Source organism: Anomaloglossus baeobatrachus, chromosome 5, assembly GCF_048569485.1.
Source record: "Anomaloglossus baeobatrachus isolate aAnoBae1 chromosome 5, aAnoBae1.hap1, whole genome shotgun sequence".
Taxonomy (NCBI): Eukaryota; Metazoa; Chordata; class Amphibia; order Anura; family Aromobatidae; genus Anomaloglossus; species Anomaloglossus baeobatrachus.
In genome coordinates, this window is record NC_134357.1 from 69,480,197 (window position 1) to 69,496,264 (window position 16,068).

Genomic DNA, 16,068 nt, shown 5'->3' on the forward strand with positions numbered 1-16,068 from the left:
TATTTTTTACGTCCTTTATAATAAAGCTTGCACAAGATTTTATATTATTCCGGAAGCTGGATTATTTTTTTTCTTCTATTGGATCCCTGCACTACCAGAGTGTTATCCTTGCATGCCGGACCTTGCCACAGCTGGGCTGAATCACCTTTTTCCCTTCAAAAAGACACGATGCCTATGTGCTACTGATACTAACTGTTTATCAATTCATTTTGCCATAAATAAAATTGAAATTACTACCAGAAATGTGTAGACATCTAGGAGCTAATTCATCCAGACTAGCATTTTGCACGATAGTCTTCATCAGAGATGAGCGAACTGGTCACGGTTCGGCTCGAGCTTGGTTCGCCGAACGGAGCTCTCGTTCGAGTTCGGTTCGGCGAACCACTCGAACCCATAGGAAACAATGGGAGGCAATCACTAACACATAAAAACACATTATAAATGTACACATACAGTTAATAAACATTGCCATAACACTTACTGGTCCCCACAACGTGTCCTGCCCTCTGTCTCCTGCCGCTATTCCATCCGATGATCACTGAATCCTCCCGGTAACCAGCACTGCCAGCAGTGATTCAGGACCTACCGTGACGTCAAAATAGCCATGTGACCAGTCACGTGTCTGTTATCTCATTAGCTGCAGACTGGTCACATGACTATGACGCTTCATGTAGGACCTGCGAGTGCATCTCTACAGTACGCGGTGATCGTTTGTGTATCACCATGTACCGGGGACATGCTCTGGCACGCGGTCGGGTTCCTGGTTTTCTTCCGTTATAAACCGGCTGCCACAGCCGGTCGATAATGGAGATCACCATTGCTATAGCAATGCGCCTGTCAGTGGTGACGTCACCGCTCACAAGCCACAGCTCCTTCTCACTCACGGATTGAGAACACTGCACGGGGAATAGCACCGCCTTCTTCCTATGCAGCGCTGCTGATGGAGCAGAGCTGCATGTGTTGAAGGAGAAAGAAGACAGAAGAGCTGCATCGTGGAGGGATGGGAGGGAGTAATAAACATGGAGTCTCTAATGTGTCTGTGTATTTATTTCTATTAAAGTATTTTTTCTCTGTGTGGTGTCTTTTTTAACCCTTTATTGGAGATTCTTAATGGCTGGGTCAAACTTGCCTGACATTAAGAATCTCTGGCTTAACACTAGCTAGTAAAACAAAGCCAGTATTAACCCTTATTACCCAGCAAGCCACCGTCACCAGGGCTGTTGGAAGAGTTGGATACAGCGCCAGATGATGGCGCTTCTATGAATGCACCATTTTCTGGGCGGCTGCGGATTGCAATTTGCAGCAGAGGCGCCCAGAAACCTCGGGTTAACCTGTGCTGCGGATTCCAATCCCCAGCTGCCTAGTTGTACCCGGCTGGACACAAAAATGGGATGAAGCCCGCGTCATTTGTTTTTTAATTATTGCATGAAATAAGTGAAATAATTAAAAAAAACGGGCTTCCCTATATTTTTAGTTCCCAGTTGGGTACAAATAGGCAGCTGGGGGTTGGGGGCAGCCCATAGGTGCCTGCTGTACCTGGCTAGCATAAAAAAATATGTCAAAGCCCACGTCATTTTTTGGTGTTCAAAAAACTCCTGCATACAGTCCTGGATGGAGTATGCTGAGCCTTGTAATTCTGCAGCTGCTGTCTGCTCTCCTGCATACACTAGTGAAATGAGCATGCTGACCCTTGCCGTTCTGCAGCTGCTGTCTGCTCTCCTCCATACAGACAGACAGCAGCTGCAGAACTACAAGGCTCAGCATACTCCATCCAGGCCTGTATGCAGGACTTTTTCCCCCCAAAAAAATAATTTGGGCTTCGCCATATTTTTGTATGCTAGCCAGGTGCAGCAGGCAGCTACGGGTTGCCCCCAACCCCCAGCTGCCTATTTGTACCCGGCTGGAAACCAAAAATATAGGGAAGCCCTTTTTTTATTAAATATTTCATGAATTTCATGAAATAATCCAAAAACAAATGACGTGGGCTTTGCCATATTTTTTTATGCTAGCCAGGTACAGCAGGCAGCTACAGGCTGCCCCAACTCTCAGCTGCCTATTTGTACCCGGCTGGGAACACAAAATATAGGGAAGCCCTTTTTTTAATTATTTCATGAAATAATTAAAAAACAAATGACGTGGGCTTCGCCATATTTTTGTGTCCAGCCAGGTACAATAAGGCAGCTGGGGATTGGAATCCGCAGCACAGGTTAGCCCGAGGTTTCTGGGCGCCTCTGCTGCGAATTGCAATCCACGGCCGCCCCACAAAATGGCACATTCATAGAAGCGCCATCATCTGGCGCTGTATCCAACTCTTCCAACAGCCCTGGTGACGGTAGCTTGCTGGGTAATAATGGGGTTAGGGCTAGCTGTATATTATCAACTGGCCCTAAGCCCGAAATTCATGGTGGCACGCCAATATTAAACATGGCCACCATGAATTTCTAGTACCGATAAAAAGAACCACAACATACAGAAAAATATTTTTATTATAAATAAAGCACAACACAATTAGTGACTCCATCTTTATTGAAATAAAGAACCCCCCTCCGCAGTAATCCTGGGTCAAGGGTCCCGCGCCGTCCAATCCGGATCCAATATCATCTGATCGGTTTGCTAGAAGGCAAAGCAATCAGATGATGTGTCAGGTTCAAGGGCCTGAATCACATGGCACAGCAGCTGATTGTATAAACGGCTTTTATACAATCAGCTGATGCATCAGTGCAAAAAAGAACCAAACAAACTACACACTTCAGTGCAGACTCCTGTCCGACAGCATCAGCTGATAGTTTAGCCGGCCGGGCGGTAAAAAGCTTATAGTGTCAGCTGATCCTGTCAGGTGACCGCATCAGCTGATCATCGCCAGGTCTGAGAAAGAGAGAGAGAGAAACAAAATAGAGAGAAGAAAGAGAAAGAAGAAGCAAAAGAGGATAGAGAAGAGAAAGAGAGAAGAAAGAGAGAGAGAAAGAAGAGAGAGAAGAAAAAGAGGAGAAAGAAGAGAAAGAAGAGAGAGAAAGGAGAGAGAGAAAGGAGAGAGAGAAAGGAGCGAGAGAAAGGAGAGAGAGAAAGGAGAGAGAGAAAGAGAGAGAAAGAGAGAGAGAAAGAGAGAGAGAGAGAAAGAGAGAGAGAAAGAGAGAGAAAGAGAGAGAAAGGAGAGAAAGGAGAGAAAGAAAGGAGAGAAAGAAAGGAGAGAAAGAAAGGAGAGAGAGAGAAAGAAAGGAGAGAGAGAAAGGAGAGAGAGAAAGAAGAGAAAGAGAGAAGGAAGAGAGAGAGAGAAAGAGAGAAAGAAGAGAGAAGAGAGAAGAGAAAGAGGAGAAAGAAGAGAAAATAGAGAAAGAAGAGACAGAAAGGAGAGAGAGGGAAAGGAGAGAAAGAAAGGAGAGAGAGAAAGAGAGAAAGAAAGGAGAGAAAGAAAGGAGAGATAGGAGAGAGAGAAAGGAGAGCGAGAAAGAAAGGAGAGAGAGATAGGAGAAAGGGAAAGGAGAGAGAGAGAAAGGAGAGAAAGAAAGGAGAGAAAGGAGGGAGAGAGAGAGAAAGGAGATAGAGAGAGAGAAAGAGCTCACAGCTGATGTCCGGCTCCTCCCCTCAGTGCATAATTAAATTATATTTATAAATATATTATAAATATAATTTATTAAAATAAAAAAACAAATAAATAAATTTACCGGGTCTACAACTCGCGACCTTATGCTCCCTAGGTGAGCACTCTATCCACTCAGCTATTGCTTCTAATGTGAATGATAGGCACATTTGGTAGTTTTGAAGTCTGGAGTGCTGAAGTCTTCGCTGACCATGTGATTAATATCATTGCTATGTGAAGCTCATGCAAAGTACTCGTGTTCTGTAGCAGAGATGACAGTATCGTGTGGATTATGTCGGACCTGGAGGGGTATTGGAGGGTTTTAATAAAATGGTTAAACTGTGGTTTGTTTGTCTTTTATTCCAAAGAAAGGTTTTTTCGCGGTGTGTGTTTATTTACTTTCACTTTATAAATAAATAATAATTATAATTTGAAATTATAAATAAAAAAAAAAAATATCTTTACCAGGACTAGAACTGATTTTGGGGGCTGTTCTAGATCGAACTAGAACTCGAGCTTTTTGCTAAAGCTCGATAGTTCTAGATACGTTCGAGAACGGTTCTAGCAGCAAAAAGACAAGCTAATTACTAGCTGGCTTTCCGCTGTAATAGTGTAAGTCACTCTGTGACTCAAACTATTATGAAATTTCAGTGTATAGTGTGCAGGAACAGCGCATTCAGATCACTGCTGTTTGGATAATGGCCATTTTTTTTTTTTTTTCCTTGTCTTCCTTCCCTAAGCGCGCGCGTGTAGTGGGGAGGGCCAGCATGTCAGCCAATCCCAGACACACACACAGCTAAGTGGACTTTTAGCCAGAGAAGCAACGGCATGTGTGATAGGATGTCCATGTCGCATGTCCCTGCATTATAAAAAACGAGTATCTGCCCGTCCGGACACCATTATCTCTTCTGCATCTGGGTGTCAGTCACCGCTGGCGTAGCTCCTGTCTCCGATACTGCTGTGTACGCTCTATACACAGCGCTATACAGAATAGGGATAGAAGTTTCTTTCAGCCCTTGTAAGGGCTAATACAGGCAGGGTCAGAGCCATAGGTGACAGTCAGGGCCGTGAAAACAGATTTTAACAGCTACACAAGATGACAGCGTCAGTGTAGCTAAGGTCAGGGATTTCCTCGCTGCATTTCCCCATTAGGAGGGAATAGAAAGGCAGGCTTCCTTTCCTGTACCCAGACCCACAACCCTGCCACTGTACCCTCCTGCCCTTTGCACACTGAAACTCATTTTTACTAAACCATTATACTAGCAAACACTGAGGAAACTTAGTGGCATCCTAAATGTGGCTGTTGGACTTATGTATTGTCCCACTAGTGCAAAAATATTTGCAGCACGTCTGCCTGCATTGCACACTCAAACTCATTGTTACTAAGCCATTATACTAGCAAACACTGAGGAAACTTAGTGGCATCCTAAACGTGGCTGTTGGACTTCTGTATTGTCCCACTAGTGCAAAGATATTTGCAGCACGTCTGCCTGCATTGCACACTCAAACTCATTGTTACTAAGCTATTATACTAGCAAACACTGAGTAAACTTAGTGGCATCCTAAAAGTGGCTGTTGGACTTCCATTAGTGCCCCACTGGTGCAAATCTATGTGTAGCACCTCTGCATGACACCCTCCTGCTCTGTTTTTAATAAGCTATAATGATAGCAAAAAATGCTGCCATTTAGTGGCATACAAGAAGTGGCTGTTGTACTCCATTAGTGCCCCACTGGTGCCAAGCTATTTCTAGCACCTCTGCATGACACCCTCCTGCTCTGTTTTTAATAAGCTATAATGATAGCAAAAAAATGCTGCCATTTAGTGGCATACAAGAAGTTGCTGTTGTAGTCCATTAGTGCCCCACTGGTGCAAATCTATGTGCAGCACCTCTGCATTGCACACTCAAACTCATTGCTACTAAGCCATTATACTAGCAAACACTGAGGAAACTTAGTGGCATCCTAAACATGGCTGTTGGACTTCTGTATTGTCCCACTAGTGCAAAGATATTTGCAGCACGTCTGCCTGCATTGCACACTCAAACTCATTGTTACTAAGCTATTATACTAGCAAACACTGAGTAAACTTAGTGGCATCCTAAAAGTGGCTGTTGGACTTCCATTAGTGTCCCACTGGTGCAAAGCTATTTGCAGCACCACTGCATTACACCCTCATGCACATTTTGCTACGCTAATTTTATAGCAAACTCAGGAAATTCCTTGCTGCATTTGATCATTCAAAGGGATAGAAAGTGAGGCTTCCTTTACTGTCCTGGTACCCACAGAACACGGCCACTGTACCCACCTGTCCACTTTTGCCATGCTATTTAATTTGCCCAAAGAGCTGACTCTTTTTCTGCCTTCCTAAAATTGTCTGTAATACTAAGTTAGTGTTCCTTTGCTGCCAAGCAAGGTACAACACATGTGCATTCTACGCTCCTTTCCATTTCTGGAATGCAATTATTAAATGCAGGTAGTCCAGCCAATCTGTGACGAAGGTGCAGGTGTGGATATAATGTAGCCTGCATCCAATGATGGTTTCCTCAATGTCTGACAGCTCAACAATACCATCTGTTTACACTTCCAAAACAAGTGATGACCTGCCAATCACACTCCCTGTTGCGTGTAAAGGGGTGGAAGTTCAGTGTGAAAAACCATGTGTGACTGCTGTCCCCACAGTCACAGAGGATGAAGAGCACGCAGATGCACTTGATGGGGCAGGCGGTGGTTGCACAGGCATGCTAGGCCGCATTGTAGCACAGTGAAATTCACATTGCGACTTATGCTTCATTTTAAGTCGTGTACAGGGTGGGCTCCCCAGTATGCAGCAAAACCAGGCAACAGGAAAAGGACTCTAGTCAGTTGGGTTGATAAATGATTGTTTAACTTTACAACTTTACCAAAACAAACAATAAGAACCATGCATACAATATAAATAATTGAACAATCTATTCTGTTGCCTACTACCTGCTAATCCCTCTGCGTAGCAGTAATTGTGTGTTTGTGCGTGTGTGTGAGTGCGAACACGACTTACCAGTGGCACATCACAGGAGCTTCCCAGTTATCTACCTAAACATAGTCAAAACACATTACCCCCCCTGAATACCCTTGTTAGCTGAAGCCTCACAGATAAGGCAGATGATAACAGTGTGAATGCAAACCACACAGCTCTGCAACACAGTCATGGAAATCTTGAAAAGCAACAGTCAATGCAAACATGTGTCGCTGTCCCTCTATGATTTAAACTGTACGTGACAATTTGACAGTGCAGAGGCCGCAAGTCTTATTGTCTATAAATAGTCGGCCTACCCAGAACAGATATGTGTTTTGCTAATAAAACAAAGTGTTGCGTGCCCGCATTATTGTCTGGGCACAGCCTACCGTACCCGGGTACTGTGATGTCCAGTTGCCAGAAATACAGACTTTACGCTCCTCTCACGGTAAGCAGTATAGACAGCACCGTAAGAATGTTGGTCTGTGGCACAGGATGCTGCTCACTGGCGTTACGGTACTCCTCACCAAACTCCAAAATGACTCCCCTCACAATTGAACGAAGTGTTTCCGCGGTGGCTCCTTGCTGTAACACACACCTTTAGCTTTTCCTTCTATTCATAGACAGCATCTCCAAGTCCACACCCGAAGAGCAATTTCTCCTCCACGTCTAAGTGTGGAGAGGCAGCTAGTGCGCATGCGTGTGCCGATTTACCCCAGCCGCAGCCTAACTACAGTGTTTCGCATAGTGAGTATGCTCAGCCTGACTGTGCCATTCCTGAGGCTAAGTCTTCATTTCGGGCTACAGCGCATGCTCCCACACTTATTGCGAAAAGCCTCTTTGCACAGGTACTTGCAATCCGTGCCGGGTCTAAGTCCTGTGTTGTGCCTAGACACCATGCTAAAGCTGATAGTCTTTTTTCAGAGACTGTATTTCATGCTACTGAGCATGCTCAGGCACTTACTGCATCAGAGACTAGGTCCGGTAATAAACTCTTTGGCCCTGCCCCTGATGTGGGGGGCCCATATAGACCACAGGGCATCAGGTGTCCTGAGTCCTGACGATGTGGCCAGGCCACTCCCAAATGGCTTGCAGAGGCTCGCCCCTATGACTTGTCACCTCATTATTGATGGTCAGACGATGACTGGTGAGGTGTTTGTGTCGTGGCAGCCATGAGGTCATTATTGAAGTTGCGGTTGCAAATAGGACGCTAGTTATGCCACTCATGACGTGTCACTCTGCTTTTGTCTCCAGGAGGTGCATTGTGGTCCACCCTGGTTTGGGGCGGACCCAGGTTATAAAACGGGCTGGAGCCAACAAGGAGGTGCACAGTCTTCTATTATGCTCCGAAAGAGCACACCTCCATGTGTTGAACCCATTGCGGCTTTAGGCCAGAGGTAGGCAGGGATACGGCGTCGATGCAGGCCGCCACCACAGTTGGTAACGCAGAACGGTTAAGAGCAGCTCCTGTCCTACCATTCCTGCTTGTGCAGCCCAGTGGCATTAACAGGCCTGCTGCTGCTGATGCGCCTGCTGTCCACAGGTGTGGCCCCAATGCACACAGTCAGCGTACTCAATGGCCCCTGTGATGTTAACAGGGAGTTCCTGGGCTGGGTGGGCGTGTGGACCCTGTGACGCTAACAGGGCTCCCAGTCTCCAGATCCGAGTGGCGTCTAACTCGGTTCAGGCTACTATTAGTTTCATAGCCACACAGCTCTGTATCCTCCACCTAATCTTCCAGTTGCCAACCTCTCCTTTTCCATCTGGGAGCACGGTGGACACTGACTGCTGATGGGGATATATACCTTTCTCTTTCTTTTCTTATTAATTTTCGTTATATAGCGGTAACATAGTATATACCACCTTATCCAAATCTGCCAGTGCCACCATAACAGATCGTGTTTCTTCAGCAAATGTTACTTTTGCTTAACCACCAAACCCATGGACAAAAACTTTTTTCCCCTTTCCAACACACCTGTTCCCCTTTCCACCAGCATCTGTCGTTTTTCAACTCATTTTGTATATGACCAAAAGTGCAACTCTGCAGGGACACCGTACTCAATGCCATCTCAGCACAGCAGCCAGCCCTCGGTGCCTCAGATGTGGACAAGTAAAAGCCCATTTCCTCCTATCCATGACAAAGCGTTGAGATTCACTCTGTGCAGCACTGGTGTTTAGTGGAAAAGCAGATCTAAGATTGCGTACCACCTTCTGCAGATACTCCTGTATACGTGCGTCCCTTTCTATGGCAGGAATTATTTCTCCAAATTTTGTCTTGTACCAGGGATCTAACAGTGTGGCAACCCAGTAGTTAGCATTACTTCGAATTTGTACAATCCGAGGGTCATGTTGTAGGTAGTGCAGCAAGAAGGCGCTCATGTGTCTTGTGCATCCAGGAGGACGAAGTCCTTGGTGTGTTGGTGGCAGAGAGGTGAGAATCATGCCTCCTTCCTCTGCCCTCTCCCCCCAACCTCGCACAACCGAAATGTGAGCAAGCTCTCACTCATCTGCTGAGTCTTCCATGCCCATTGCCATTTCGTCCTCCATTTCTTCATGGGCTATTGTGTGACGCCCTGGGCAAGCCAGGGGTCACGGGTCATGACACCACCACACCCTACACCCCGGATAGGTACACCGAAGCTACCCAAAAATCCTTGTTGCCTTCCTCCAGGGGCTGATGTTCACCCCAGAGGGTGGGCCAGGCTGTTGGCTCCGCCCACCGAGGAGTTCACAGTCCTGGAGGCGGGAAAACCAGGCAGGTCAGTTCAGTTTGGAGTTGAGTGAGAGTGGTAGAGGAGCAAGTGAGAGGAGTAAAAGTGGAAGAGAAAGTGACAGTTGAGAAAGCCTGAAGTTGGTCCGGGTGTGTGCCCCGGACTGAGACAGCAAGGTCAGCAGACGGCGGTGACCGTCTGCAGGAGAGGCTGACCGGAGGTTGCCGAAAGGACCGTGGACGGGTGGTGGCCCGGCGGTACCGGAACGGTATATGAAGAGAAGCCAGCACCATTGGCATGGACCTTTCGGATCCCGGCAAGGCTAGGAGTCGCCGTGAATTTGCCAAATCCGTCAGTGAAGGGGACCTCCTGGGTCTCCCAACAGCTAAGTCCCGATTGAAGGCAACAGTCCAACCGTAGGAATGAGACACCGCCACCGCCAAGGCACCAGTTTCTCAGGGCCATCGCCTGCGGGCAAAGAGGGGCTCTTCCGGCCCATATCCAAGCCGGGGAGCGGGTTACCAGTGGGAACCCATCGCTACCAACATAGACATAGGTGCAGGAAAAGGGACCGCCACCGTCAATTACTGGGGAAAAGCAACAGCAGCCGTCCGTGGGAACCGTCTTTCCAGCCGTGTGTTTTACCGAGAACTGTGTCCCCGTCTCAGGCTGAGTGAGTACCACAGTGCCGTGAGGCACAGCGCTGCCCCCGCGTCCCTGCACCCCACCAAGCCCTGCACCGGCCCCGCCATCCCTCATCCCCCACCTCATCACTGGGCCCCGGGACAACCCCCCTTTCACTCACGGGCGAGGAGCGCCGCTCGAGTCCCCGGGATCCGGCCCATCGCTCGAGCCACTGAGCAGCAGCAGTCCGCAACAGCAGAGGCAGCCGGACCCGAGCAGTGGGAGAGCGTAGCGTCCCCTCCTCCGCCCGCGACACCTGCACCTTCCTCAACACTTTTTGCTGATACTATGCGCCCTTGTTAATCCCTCTCCCCCACCATGACTGCCGCCTAGGTGCCGCTGACCATCTGGACCTCGTAGATCTTGTTATCCCTTCCGCATATGACTCCTCCTTTACTTCCTCCCCTTCCTCTTGTCCCAACACCGGACTCCGGATAATGCTTACAGTGTGCTCCATCATGTAGATGACCAGAATTGTCACGCTGAGAATGGCATCGCCAGTGCTAAACATCTTCGTCGACATTTGTAAACTGTGTAGAAGGGTGCATAGGTCATTACTTACAGCAAGATGGAATTGCAGCTGTATATGGCTCAGGCCAAAAGACTACTACCACTCCAGCAGGATACAGCTAAACCCCCACTAGGTGGAGGCAACACAGGTGCAGGTGGAGCCATTCACACGCACTTCCAAATATGGAGGAGGTGATGGCTTGATGGTAAAACTGCACACTGGTGGCTTGCATAGAGCACTGTTCACACTAGCAGACGCACAGTCACAAACCCGCAGCCTATTAGGTGACGCCCATACTATTAGATCAGGCGGGCTGCCAAGCCGTACCCCCACTGCGCGCTACGTAGGGACAGAAACTCTGATAGCAAGGCCTAACAAAAAGGGGCCTGGCTGTATCCTGTACAAAAAAGTTTTTGAGGTTTTTTGTTAGCGTTATGGCCATAAGACGTAAGCCTACAACCCTCGTCACGGGAACCTCATGCTTGTAGGTCCCTACACTACATATAATATAAAAAAGCAAAAAAGAAAATATCATTACTTACAGCAAGATGGAATTGCAGCTGTATATGGCTCAGGCCAAAAGACTACTACCACTCCAGCAGGATACAGCTAAACCCCCACTAGGGGGAGGCAACACAGGTGAATATGGAGGAGGTGATGGCTGGATGGTTACCATCCAGCCATCACCTCCTCCATATTTGGAAGTGCGTGTGAATGGCTCCACCTGCACCTGTGTTGCCTCCACCTAGTGGGGGTTTAGCTGTATCCTGCTGGAGTGGTAGTAGTCTTTTGGCCTGAGCCATATACAGCTGCAATTCCATCTTGCTGTAAGTAATGATATTTTCTTTTTTGCTTTTTTATATTATAAGGGTGCATAGGTCCTTGATCTGACACCACTCCAGCAGTGTGATCTGCACCACCTCTGGATCAAGTTATCCCAGGCTATATGTCATAACGTATTTCAGCAGGGCGCTGCGGTGCTGCCACAAACGCTGCCTGCAACATGTGCAGATTCAAATTCCTGCGTGTCGGCACATCGCATTTCAGGCGTTTAACCACCAGACCTAAAGACTTCTGTAGCGACGAAAGTTGTTGAGCTGCTGTGTGCGAACGATGGAAGTGAGCACATAGCGAGCGTGCCCGCTGCACAAGGCCATGTAGGCCGGGATGGTGTTTTAAAAATTGCTGGAGAATTAGATTCAACACGTGAGCCATACAAGGCACGTGTGTCACATTGCCCTGACGATGGCCCGCAGTCAGGTTTGCATCATTGCCGCACACTGCGGTTAAGTCATCAACGGAGTACGCTCTGTCAATTTGTACTCCGGTTGCCAATTGACAACATGTTCCTTTCATGCATAGTGCTGATAATGGGAGAGGAGTCGATGCCAGCGGCGCAGGTGGACGCAGGTTATGTTCACCCACTGGGCTGCATTACCTTGAGAGATGCAGAATCTCTGGCTGAATGTAGGTGGTGGGTATCTCACAGATGAAGTACCATCATTCAGCTACAACCAATGGGAAGACACCACACCCTTTTTTATCCCCATCCTGTCTGCAGACCACTGCCAGACATAGCTATGAACCTCTGGTTACTTTTACCCCCAGTTCAGTTTTATGATTTTGTGTGCCTGTTACCTGACTACTTTTCCTGCTTGCTGTTTATGTACCTTGTTGGCCGATCCACATTTCACCTCTGCTTGTTTTCTGATTAAGTCCTGGCCATCCCATTCTGTTCCTGTTCCTCAATTAATGTTTTGTCCATCTGCCTGACTACTATTCTCTGGAACTGCAGCCTTACACAGGTATTGATCACCTTGGGCCCTGTGTAATTCCTAATCCCTGTATAGAGGTTAAAGGGTTTCAGGGTTCTGGAGGTCCTGCTTTGTGAGTGGCTTACCTCTAGCCTATCCTTTACAGCCCATCTGAGTGTGTGGATTAAGGAAGGCGTACCACCGTGCCCTCTGCAGAAGACCATGTAGGCCAGGATAGTGCTTTAAAAATTGCTGGACAACCAGGTTCAACACGTGAGCCACACAAGGCACGTGTGTCACATTGTTACGGCGAAGGGCCGCACCCATGTTTGCATTATTGTCACACCTGGCCTTCCCTGGCTGCTGGTTGAGTGGAGAGAACCATTGATGAAACTTGGTCTCCAGAGCTAACCGTCCACAACTTCTCAGCGGTGTGACTCACATTTCCCATACATTTCAAAGTAAACATTTGACCGCATGATGGCATTGAGCTCTGCTGCCAGCATAGTAAGTAGGTGTGTGGTATTCCTTGTGCACAGTTACAAGGAAGGGTGCCCTGACCACACAGGGTTTGGGCCGAGGTGAAGGACCCACACGAGGTTGAGGAGGCAGAAGCAGTGTATTAACTTCTACATAGAGAGAAAGGATTGATACAACTCGTGGGGACAGCAAGACTTGTACAGCAGACCCTTCTCCATCTCTCCCCATAGTAACCCATTGCCCAGTCAGCGACATGTAACGCCCCTGTCCATGCTTACAGGGCCAAGTATCTGTGGTGAAATGCACCCTGTCACACAGTTTCTCAAAGAAGTGGTGATGTTTGGCGCGACATGCTGGTGTAGCGCGTGCACGCCTTTGTTGGAGAAAGAGTGGCGCCTGGGCATGGGCTCTTGGGGCACTGCGATGGGCATAAGGTCTCGAAAATCCTCGGTTAAAAAGGTTGGAAAGGAAGCATTTTGGTACCCAACAGTTTGCAGATGCTGAAAGTCAACCTCTAAGCCATGTCATGCCCTTCTAAAAGCATGTAAACACAGCAAGGGGAGTCCAACCACAGTCTCCCTCGTTTCCACTAATTGGGCCACACACACCCCACTTGACTGGCATCAGTTGACCCCATTTTCAAGATGAAAAAGATGCTTTGCATGAAGCACTCTCAAACATACGCATGCCTTTCACCTCCCCTGGATGACCCAGGGGAAGAAAAGTCCTCTGAGAGCCATGACTTGTTCATCTTGGTTCTTTTACAAACACAGCGAGGGGACTCCAACCACAGTCTCCCTCGTTTCCACTAATTGGGCCACACACACCCCACTTAACTGGCATCAGTTGACCCACCTTTTCAAAATGAAAAAGATGCTTTGCATGAAGCACTCTCAAAAATACGCATGCCTTTCACCTCCCCTGGATGACCCAGGGGAAGAAAAGTCCTCTGAGAGCCATGACTTGTTCATCTTGGTTCTTTTACAAACACAGCGAGGGGACTCCAACCACAGTCTCCCTCGTTTCCACTAATTCGGCCACACACACCCCACTTGACTGGCATCAGTTGACCCCATTTTCAAGATGAAAAAGATGCTTTGCATGAAGCACTCTCAAAAATCTGCATGCCTTTCACCTCCCTTGGATGACCCAGGGGAAGAAAGTCCTCTGAGAGCCATGACTTGTTCATCTTGGTTCTTTTACAAACACAGCGAGGGGACTCCAACCACAGTCTCCCTCGTTTCCACTAATTGGGCCACACACACCCCACTTGACTGGCATCAGTTGACCCCATTTTCAAAATAAAAAAGATGCTTTGCATGAAGCACTCTCAAAAATACGCATGCCTTTCACCTCCCCTGGATGACCCAGGGGAAGAAAAGTCCTCTGAGAGCCATGACTTGTTCATCTTGGTGAACGTTAGTCTGTCCACATTGTCAGTGGACAGATGCGTGTGCTTAGCTGTCAGCACACCCCCAGCAGCACTGAGGACACGTTCCGAGAAATTGCTGGCTGCGGGACACAACAAGATCCCCAAGGCGTACGTGGTGAGCTCAGGCAATTTATCCAGATTGGAAGCCTAAAATGAGCAGGGCTCAAGTTGCACAGTAATGGCATCGACGTTCCCTTGCATATACTCATATCTGTGTCTCCTCCTCTTTTTCCTTGTCCAGCTCCTTTGTTTTCGCATGAGTATATGTCCTTGTCACTTTCCCATGTGTTTGTGTTGTGAGTTATTTGTCACCTTTTGGACACCTTTGAGGGTGTTTTCTAGGTGTTTTTATGTGTTTGTGATTGCCTGCCATTGTTTCCTATGCGGTTTGAGTTCGGTTCGTCAAACGTTCGCCGAACTGAACTCGAACGAGACCTCCATTCGACGAACCGAACTCGAGCCGAACCGCGGCTGGTTCGCTCATCTCTACTCCCAACATTATGCTTCTTAGGCGGGCACTTTATCCACTAGTCTGTTGTCTCTTACGAAAGAGATAGGCAAATGTTCTAATCTGGAAGCCTGCTGTGCTGACTGAAGTCTCTGCTTCATTGCTAAGGAGCCACTACATCCCGAGAGAGCAGAGCTGACCTTGTCGTGTGGATTACTTCGGACCTGGAGGGGTATTATTGGGATTAATAAAGGCGTGAACCAGGGTTGTTTTTTTGTCTTTTATTCCAAATAAAGGATTTTTCACGGTGTGTGTTTATTTACTTTCACTTACAGTTTAATCATGGAAGGTATCTCGGGGAGACGCCTGCCATGATTAAACTCATGATTACCCCAATTGCCACCGCACCAGGGCAATTGGGGATGAGCCGGGTAGAGTCCCGCAGGACTGTCGCACCTAATGGAAGCGGCAATTCTGGGCGGCTGCAGGGTGATATTGTTAGGGTGGTGGGCTCTCCATACCGGGGCGCTCTCCATCCTGACAATACCAGCTTCCAGCCGTGCGGCTTTATCCTGGCTGGTAGCAAATATGGGGGAAACCGCATTTTTTTTTTTTATTTATTTGAGACAGCTGTCACTCAGCTTGGGGACATGTCTGACTGCAACCAATCATAAGCGCCGGTGGGCGGGGAAAGCATGGAATAACTAATTGACTAATGAAGCGGCAGCCATTTTCTAAAGAGGGAAAGACGCCGCAGATTTGTGACAGCCGGGGAGCGAGACGCCCGTGATCGGTGAGTAGGAAAGGGAGAGGGATTGTGCTGGGGACGCAGGACACATGCAGATAGCAACATGTGCACATAGCCTTACTGTGAAAAGCCACATTTATAGTGATAGAACCGTTCTCGAATGTAACTCGAGCTGCTGAACTTTTAGCAAAAAGCTCGAGTTCGAGTTCTAACTAGAACACCCCCCAAAATCACTTGAACTGCTAACTGGAGAACCGCGAACCACGAACCGCGTTCAACTCTAGTCTTCATGAACAGTGCAAAAAATAGGATACACCAAATTCTTAAAGAGGCATGAGTCATTAAATGGATTTGGCACCAACACAAAACAATAAACGCTCTCCAGTTAAAGACTAATGTACAATTTTGTCATAATTTACATCAGCATTATTATTATTGTTTTTATTATTATTTATTATTATAGCACCATCAATTCCATGGCGCTTTACTTGTGAAAGGGGTGTACATAATAGGGACAAGTACAATAATCATAAGCAATACAAGGCACAGACTGGTACAGGAGGATAGAGGCCCCTGCCCGCGAGGGCTCACAGTCTACAAGGGATAGGTGAGAATACAGTAGGTTAGGGTAGAGCTGATTGTGCGGCGAGTATCCGACTGAGGGTTACGGCAGTTGTAGGCTTGTCGGAAATGGTGTCTCTTCAGGTTCCTTTTGAAGCTTGCCAAGGTAG

At 47.7% G+C, this 16,068-nt stretch overlaps 1 protein-coding gene across 1 annotated transcript in view; it reads right to left on the reverse strand.

Annotated features, from left to right (window-relative positions):
• LOC142313301 (natural killer cells antigen CD94-like) overlaps window positions 1-16,068 on the reverse strand; it is a 58,153-nt gene that overhangs the window by 928 nt on the left and 41,157 nt on the right. The window lies entirely within an intron of this gene.